Source organism: Salmo salar, chromosome 24 (assembly GCF_965601325.2).
Source record: "Salmo salar chromosome 24, fSalSal1, whole genome shotgun sequence".
Taxonomy (NCBI): Eukaryota; Metazoa; Chordata; class Actinopteri; order Salmoniformes; family Salmonidae; genus Salmo; species Salmo salar.
Window position 1 is genome coordinate 14,762,160 of NC_138314.1, and position 9,771 is coordinate 14,771,930.

Sequence of the window (9,771 nt, forward strand, 5' to 3'; positions counted from 1 at the left end):
TTTGTGGTGCATAATATCTCATGGAATATATTATTGTTCAAAGTTGAAGCAATGTCATGCTATCCAAATGTTATCATGTTATGTTATGCAACTCTGCATGCCAATCATTGAAATGAGAGCATGATCAGCAGTCCATAATAACTTGCCCAAGAATACACGTGTTATGAAATTTAAAGGTCTGTGTGGGACTTTATGTTCCTGCCCCTGGGTTAAGTCACATGGTCTGTTGCACCAGCTTGCTTCTGTAATCCCAGACAAAACGTTTTTGGGCAGGAGACTGCTGAAGCGCATTTCAAGATGGTTGTCAACACGAGGTTAAATGTATGTCATGACCCTGTCATTTGAATATTTTCTCAGTGAGGAAGGCAATACATTGGAACACATCCATTAATCATTTTTAATAGTGCACCATAGTTGATAACAGGTAGGATGATATACATAGTTGACAAATAAAGCTTTTGTCTCATGCTATAATTAACCACTTCTGTCATTGTTGCTGCTTATATTTAGATTGGGGATGAGCTTGAATTACTGTGGCTTGGCACCTTTGCCTTTCAGCCATGCGAACATAACACATACAGTGATGGTCGGATTCGCGTTTATCGTCGAAGGAATGAGCGTTACACCGAGGCCTGTACTCTGGAGCAGGATCGAGGTGGAGGGTCCGTCATGGTCTGGGGCGGTGTGTCACAGCATCATCGGACTGAGCTTGTTGTCACTGCAGGCAATCTCAACGCTGTGAGTTACAGGGAAGACATCCTCCTCCCTCCTGTGGTACCCTTCCTGCAGGCTCATCCTGACATGACCCTCCAGCATGACAATGCCACCAGCCATACTGCTCATTCTGTGCGTGATCTCCTGCAAGACAGGAATGTCAGTGTTCTGCCATGGCCAGCGAAGAGCCTGGATCTCAATCCCATTGAGCACATCTGGGACCTGTTGGATCAGAGGGTGAGGGCTAGGGCCATTCCCCCCAGAAATGCCCGGGAACTTGCAGGTGTTTGGTAGAGGAGTGGGGTAACATCTCACAGCAAGAACTGGCAAATCTGGTGCAGTCTATGAGGAGGAGATGCACTGCAGTACTTAATGCAGCTGGTGGCCACACCAGATACTGACTATTACTTTTGATTTGGATTTTTCCCCCCTCCCCTTTGTTCAGGGACACATTATTCCATTTCTGTTCGTCAAATGTCTGTGGAACTTATTCAGTTTATGTCTCAGTTGTTGAATCTTATTATGTTCATACAAATATTTACACATGTTAAGTTTGCTGAAAATAAACGCAGTTGACAGTGAGAGGATGTTTCTTTTTTTGCTGAGTTTAGTATAATCATGACTTGATAGCAAAACAAGTGTCAGGAAAAAGGTGAAGCAAGTGCAAGGTAAATGAAGAAAGAACAACAATTGAAATGTTTACCATGTATTTATCATGTAGCATTTTTGACACTGTCATGAGGTGTAACTAGGGTACAAACATTTAACTTAATTTACAATACTGCATTTGTGATGTTACAGTTCTGAATCCAAATAGCAAGCCATTATTTTGTATGCCATGTAAATAACTACAACATACTATATCTAGTTTCAAAGTGAGGGTTTATAGGTTAGAGCGCACACGTCAATAAAATAACCACCGGAGAGTTTTTGACCAAGTATATACAGGAAGAAAAGAGTGGAAATTTGCAGGAGCTGTGTGAAGAGCTTCACAGTAACTTCTTCCAGTGCCTGCTCATTTCAAAATGGACTCTTCACTGGCTCTAGTGAGAAAGCAGAGAAAAGTAGATGTCAACTTTCTATACAGAAACAATTAAGTGTTGGAATAACAAAGCAGCAGTTTACTGCCGTAGGTTATTATTCAGGCTATACCTAGAGAATATACATTACTGTTCAAAAGTTTGGGGCCACTTAGAAATGTCCTTGTTTTTCAAAGAAAAGCATCTGGAGCATCAGCATTTGTGGGTTTGATTACAGGCTCACAATGTTCAGAAACAAAGAACTTTCTTCTGAAACTCGTCAGTCTATTCTTGTTCTGAGAAATGAAGACTATTCCATGCGAGAAATTGCCAAGAAACTGAAGATCTCGTGCAACGCTGTGTACTGCTCCCTTCACAGAACAGCGCAAACTGGCCCTAACCAGAATGGAAAGAGGAGTGCGAGGCCCCGGTAAACAACTGAGCAAGAGGACAAGTACATTAGAGTGTCTAGTTTGAGAAACAGACGCCTCACAAGTCCTCAACTGGCAGCTTCATTAAATAGTACCCGCAAAACACCAGTCTCAATGTCAACAGTGAAGAGGCGACTCCGGGATGCTGGCCTTCTAGGCAGAGTTGCAAAGTAAATGCAATATCTCAGACTGGCCAATAAAAAGAAAAGATTAAGATGGGCAAAAGAACACAGACACTGGACAGAGGAACTCTGCCTAGAAGGCCAGCATCCCGGAGTCGCCTCTTCACTGTTGACGTTGAGACTGGTGTTTTGCTCAGTTGTGCACCGGGGCCTTCCACTCCTCTTTCTATCTTGGGTGATTGTTTTGTTGAAAAACAATTGATAGTCCCACAAAGCGCAAACTAGATGGGATGGCGTATTGCTGCAGAATGCTGAGTAAGCCATGCTGGTTAAGTGTGCCTTGAATTCTAAATAAATCACTGACAGTGTCGCCAGCAAGCACCCCCACAACATCACACCTCCTCCTCCATGCATCACGGTGGGAACCACACATGCAGAGATCATCTGTTCACCTACACTGCATCTCACAAAGACACAGTTAGAACCAGCGGTTAGAACCAAAAATCACAAATTTGGACTGATCAGACCAAACAACAGATTTCCACCGGTCTAATGTCCATTGCTCGTGTTTCTTGGCCCAAGCATGTCTCTTCATCTTATTGGTGTCCTTTAGTAGTGGTTTCTTTGCAGCAATTCGAAAATGAAGGCCTGATTCACGCAGTCTCCTCTGAACAGTTGATGTTTAGATGTGTCTGTTACTTGAACTCTGTGGAGCAGTTATTTGGGCTGCAATCTGAGGTGCAGTTAACTCTAATGAACTTATCCTCTACAGCAGAGGTAACTCTTGGTCTTCCTTTCCTGTGGCGGTCCACATGAGAGCCGGTTTCATCATAGCGCTTGATGGTTTTTGCTACTGCACTTGAAGAAGCTTTCAACGTTTTGGAAATTTTCCAGATTTGATTGACCTTCATGTCTTAAAGTAATGATGGACTGTCATTTTTCTTTGCTTATTTGAGATGTTCTTGCTATAATATGGACTTGGTTTTTACCAAATAGGGCTATCTTCTGCATTCCATATGTGTTATTTCATAGTTTTGATGTCTTCACTAATATTCTACAACGTAGAGAATAGTAAAAATAAAGAAAAACCCTTGAATGAGTAGGTGTGTCCAAACTTTTGACTGCAACCAAGACTGCACACAAGACATGCAACCAGAGGTCTCTTCACAGTCCCAGGTCCAGAACAGAGGCTGGGAAACACAGTAATAAATAGAGCCATGACTACATGGAACTCTCTGCCACCCCAGGTAACTCAAGCTAGCAATAAAACCAGATAAAAAAAATGTATTAAAGAACATGGCACGACAGGGACTGTGAAGAAACAAACAGACGTTTTTACATATTTTGTATTATATTTTGCGATTTATTGTATTATGTAGTGTTATGTACTGTATATTATGTATTCTATTTGTTGTCTTTTGTTTCCTGTTTGGACCCCAGGAAGAGTAGCCACTGCCTTGAAAGCAGCTAATTGCGGATCCTAATAAAATACTAAGTACAACTAAGTTGACATTTTATTACAAGTTTTCTGACAAACTATAATTGACCTCATCCCTAGAAACATGCATTTGTTTATTATAGTTTTCCTACAACTTTGTGTATTTAAGTGAAAAAAAATGCAGAAATGGTGTTTGTTGCTGACTAGACAGAGCTGGTCATTACAGTAATTAGTCAAGTTGACAGGAACAGATCAAGACTTATTAGGGTGTAGTCATGGCAGTATCATACCATAGGTTTATGCGGATCTGCCACTTTTTTTCAATTTTTGCCTAAAATGACATACCCAAATCTAACTGCCTGTAGCTTAGGCCCTGAAGCATGGATATGCATATTCTTGATACCATTTGAAAGGAAACACTTTGAAGTTTGTAGAAATGTGAAAGGAATGTAGGAGAATATAACACATTAGATCTGGTAAAAGATAATAGAAAGGAAAAAAACAATAGTTTTATAAAATATTTTTGTACCGTCATCTTTGAAATGAAATGTCATAATAAATTATTCTTGCCCAGGCGCAATTTAGACTTTGGCCACTAGATGGCAGCCTTGTATGAGCAAAGTTTTAGAGTGATCCATTGAAATCTTGCATATCTATTCAAAATGTTGTATCAAGACTGCCCAAATGTGCCTAATTGGTTTATTCATATATTTTCAAATTCATAATTGTGCACTCTCAAACAATAGCATGGTATTCTTTCACTCTAATAGCTACTGTAAATTGGACAGTGCAGTTAGACTAACAAGAATTTAGCTTTCTGCCCATATCAGATATGTCTATGTCCTGGGATTTTTTTTTGTTTCTTACAACCGCATGCTAATCACATTAGCCTACGTTAGCTCAACATTCCCGTGGATGGGACACCGATCCTTAAATAGGACTTCCAAATGGATTACAAAGCATGTTCAATCTTCGCAGGGTAGATTAAAATGATGAATATTACACATCCTCACACAGGAACTTTAATAAGAGGCTTTAAAATGTCAATCAACATTTTATATATTTTAATGAATACAATTCCCAATGCAGACAACAACAACTTACTTCTTTCAGTTGGATGATTTGAAAAACAGTGCCTAGTAGGTGTTTCCTGTGGGGATTCAAAAAGTGGACAATAGATAAGATCTACAAAATAAAGGGTATTTCTGAGCAGGCTATTAATGTTAATATGCTGCTCAATCCACATTATCCGATGAGTATGCATTTTACACCACAAGTGGCTTTGAGCGGTTTAAGAGTTGAAAAATCCCAATGCATCAGATTACAGACTGTTATCATCTCAGGACAAAAGGGGGCTAACCTGTTTGCAGGTTTTTATCTACACAACGTAGTAGATGCATTGACCTTCTGGTTCCTTCCGTATGGTAGACTGAACAGTAATGGTCCAGATTGGTCTATGCTCTCTACACGTTCCAAATAGGAACATTAAAAAGTTAACTTTAAACATTAAAACGTTTATTTTTTAAGTAGTGGAGCTATTGGAGAAAAAAATAATTATATATCTGTGTGTCACCAGTAAATGATCAATGTGTGTTGCATGGTGGAAAACATATTTCACATGAGCTTTGGTATCTCTCAACACCCACTTGCTCACTCACTGCATTGCATTCATACCAGAAGTTAAACACCATCTGCTCCAGGGTCTCGGTGTCTTTCTGGGTCCGACATTCAATTGTACGCATCACAAGCTTTACATTTCAAGTGTTGATAAAGCTGCTAACTAATCTAAGAATGTATCATCATTCAATGATCATTGAGGACACAATGAGAGTCACGAAGAATGCACAACAGTTGGCATTGTCTGCAAATCCCTGTAGTAGGTTTTGTAGTATAATCAAATTCCCAAACACATCCTGAAGCACACAAAAAGGAAGTACTCTTTCTGATCTCTGTCCTTTCTCTAAATGTTTAAAGAGCATTTATTTACAGATGGTGGATCCTCTTTTGCAGGTATACTAACAGGTTGTTGACAATGTTAATGGCAGCAATATGTGTCACGTTTCAAAACAAATCAGACAAAAGTATATTTTGCCTTTATTTGACTAGGCAAGTCAGTTAAGAACAAATTCTTATTTTCAATGACGGCCTAGGGGGCAGAACAACAGATTTTTACCTTGTCAGCTCGGGGATTTGATCTTGCAATCTTCCTGTTACTAGTCCAACGCTCTAACCACTAGGCTTCCTACCACCAAATATATTGAAGATTGTCTTGTGAAAGACTGAGCAATATGAGGTACGGTATATCTGCATCTTTATCACTAGTGAATCATTTTCATGAGTGTTCTAGCCAGTTGCAGGCCCTCCAGCTCACAAGGCACTAATGTAGGTGTCAGTAATGTGCAGCTCACTAAGACAAATTAAAAAGAAGTCTGCTTTTGTGCCTGGATTTAAAGGCACAATGCTGTCCAAAAAATGATTTCCTTGCGTTTTATACATATTTCCATGCTATGAAGTTGGAATAATACTGTCAAATTGTGAAAATTATGATAATGCCCTTTTAGCTTAAGAGCTGTTTGAAAAGACTGCCTGAAATCTTAGCCTGTTTTGATGGGATGGAGTTTTGGCCGTCACCAGGCAGTAAATTAGTTAATAGACCAATAAGGAAGAAAGTTACAAACCTCTCTTGCCAATAACAGCAAATGTTCAGTTTTCCCCTACCCACTCAGACCACTACCAGACAGTCCTAGCAACATTTTTGCTTGAGAAATTGCTCTTTACTAAGAATATATTTTTGTTTCTTTTTGACAATTTTAATTTGAGAAATAATAAGAAACCCGCACACTGCTCTTGCTAGTATCACTGCTCTTTACTAAGCTTTATGTATCGGCCTCAAAGCCTTCGTCAGAGCTTTCATCTTATTAAACTGTTAGCATCCACCTGCAACAAAGATGTGAAGTGACTTTTGAATTTTGACAATTTTAATTCATAACAATGACAGTAAAGTACTTAATTGTTTCCCAGAAATGATTTGATATTGAGATAAAAAAAATGGCTTCATTGGACCTTTAAAGCTAGAATCCTTAATGGTGAAACAGCCATGTCCGTTTGCAATATTACAACAACAAAGAAGTTACTACAAACAAAGAACACCGTTTTTTCCGCCTCGGACATCATTACACGGCAATACATGCAAACATTTTTACCATCCTTGCCGACGCTCCTAAGCTCGGCAACAAAAACAATAACAACAGTGGTGGGGTGGCCAGTGACGCTGTTCCCCCTACTTCGGATTCCATCTTTAATCAAAGATATTATAGGTTCCTCTCAGCTTTAAATGTTATCGCCTCTAGCATGAACTGGCTGAGGGCTAGTTATGTATACTACAGTAAAACAACCTGGCACAGCAGATATGTCATCAGTGGTTTCCCATGGAACTGGCTGCTGGGGAGTTAGGCCTAGTACTGAGGAGACTGGTGGAGTTGTTGGCTGCTCCATAATGGGTATGGGGTATGGGCTCGGGGAAAGTGTTGTGCCCACATGGAATTCTTGGATTGTAGCTGTGTCAATGATTGATGGAAGAGCCGTCGTGACCATAGACCTAATATGGGTTATGACATCAGAAGTCAGACTGGGAGAATCAGTCACTGTGATTATGACTGGATGTTGTGAAGTAGTCTCAGTTTCTGTCCCATTTAGTGAGTCTGCTGATGAGGCGTCAGTTCCAAGTGCAGTTTGTGAAGCGATCAAAGCATCATCAACCGCTGAGGCTGTTTCAGAGGCTATAGCATCGCTGTCTTGTGGATCGGTCTCCTCCTCTGTGTCTGGTATTGCAGTCTCAGCGCCAGTGACCATTGGCTGGCCATTGGTTGTCTGTGGTGCTACGCCAATGTTCTCAGAAGACTCGTTGGACTCAGAAGACTCAGAAGATTCCAGGCTGTCAGCCATCAGGTTTCTGAACTGGAATCCATGCAGACTGACCTGTTTTCAGAAGTATAAATACATATTTTAGTGTAGAAACATAGCATAGCACAATTTTTACACAGTCTGTTTTTACTGACTTTGTGTCATTGTGCACATTATAGTGCAATAGTGACAGATTTATAAGAAAAAAAATATTATGGAAAAACAACATGGGCATTCTTACTGGTTTGGAATAAGATGCAGTCACCACAAAGAAAACACAAAGGGTGGTCCTCAGAATCTCCTTTTTAATTTCCATCATTTCTGAAAGAGTCAAATAAATGTCACAGTGGTTATATTTTTTACACAGTAAACTCCACAAGTATTGATGAGAACCAAAGGTTTATGGAATACATTATAATTTAACATAATTATTTCAACAGTAAATGACAAAGACATGCATGTTATTCTAAGCATTACCTTGATTAGGTTGAGTATCCTCTTGTCTTCGGCATAAAAAGGGAAGGGTTTACAGTCCCAATGAATACGAATTTAAAGCTTATGTTCCTGCTGTACATCCAATGCTGATAAGAAGACTATAGCATCAAATAGGATGTATGAATGAACAATAGACGTTATTTGAATGGGGCATGCTTATATGCATGATTTGGTGCGTGGGATCAACCAAGTGTCACTACGATAATTGATTTCCTTTGCTGACTCAATTCCATGGCAATACTGTTATACCCTTTAGTCTTGTCTATATTTTAAGAATGGAAAGATCAACATTAAATCCTTTGAAGTGTTGAATTAGAGAGAAGCAGAAATAACACACAGACAGATGAACCAATGTCATTTGAAGACAAAGCTACAGTATAAGCCTGGTAAACATGTTGTTGTGGTTCCATAATTCCAGTGTAAACGACAAAAAACAATTGTATACTTTTAGAAAAGCTTCTTTCATGACGCAGGGCAATATTCTGTCAAGAGTCTAGTCATTACAGCAAACCACCAAACCAAAGGAGCACCCACATTCCTGAGGGGGGCGGGACTCGATTTATTTGAGTGAACACAATAACAAATGAACCAATTCACACTTTGCCTGAAGCAGAGAAGGCATAATCACGTTGCGTGTTAAAATACCATTGTATAATCTTTATGATATAAATAAAATGGTGGTATTTTTCCCCCAAAGTGTGTACAGATACTGTAAAATCACACAATTTCACAAACACTCAATTTCATATGAGTTTGACTAATCTATTGCAGATAATTTCTCTACATCCAATAGTAAACAGAAATATGCAGAAAGTATAATAAGACCCAATAATTGACAACGTGCATGTTTATATAATAGTCAGCAGTCCACAGGAGGCTGCTGACAGGAGGACGGCTCATAATAATGTCCAGAACGGAGCGAATGGAAAGGCATCAAACACATGGAAGTCATGTGTTTGATGTATTTGATACCATTCCACCTATTCCTCTCTAGCCTTTACCACAAGCCCATCCTCCCTAATTAAGATGCCACCAACCTCCTGTGATAGTCATTTAGTTTAACCTCCAGCTATGTTCAATACAAAACACAAGCAAATAAAACTGATATTATAATCAATCAAGTTGTGTCTGATCGAGTTGTGTGAGAATCTGTGGCTATCAAATTTGTCACATGCGCCGAATACAACAGGTGTAGACCTTACAGTGAAATGCTTACTTACAAGCCCTTAACCAACAATGCAGTTTTAAGAACATACCTAAAAACAAAGTAAGAGATAAGAAAAACTAATAATTACAGGTAAGCAGTAAATAACAACAGCAGAGCTATATACAGTGGGTACTGGTACAGAGTCAATGTGCGGGGGCACCGGTGTCGAGGCAATTGAGGTAATATGTACATCTATGTAGAGTTATTAAAGTGACTATGCATAGATAATAACAGAGAGTAGCAGCAGCATAGAAGAAGGGGGGCAATGCAAATAGTCTGGGTAGCCATTTGATTAGATGTACCGCTTGCCATGCGGTAGCAGAGAGAACAGTCTATGACTAGGGTGGCTGGAGTCTTTGACAATTTTTAGGGCCTTCCTCTGACACCGCCCGGTATAGAGGTCCTAGATGGCAGGAAGCTTGGACCCGTGGATATACTGGGC

At 39.7% G+C, this 9,771-nt stretch overlaps 1 long non-coding RNA gene across 1 annotated transcript; it reads right to left on the reverse strand.

The window, feature by feature from the left end:
• Positions 1-5,721: 5,721 nt before the first annotated feature.
• On the reverse strand, positions 5,722-8,233 carry LOC106585076 (uncharacterized). The gene is made up of 3 exons (XR_001323903.3): positions 8,105-8,233; positions 7,869-7,948; positions 5,722-7,702 (listed from the first exon to the last, which is right to left on the reverse strand). It is a non-coding gene; the product is annotated as an uncharacterized LOC106585076 (long non-coding RNA).
• Positions 8,234-9,771: the final 1,538 nt, after the last annotated feature.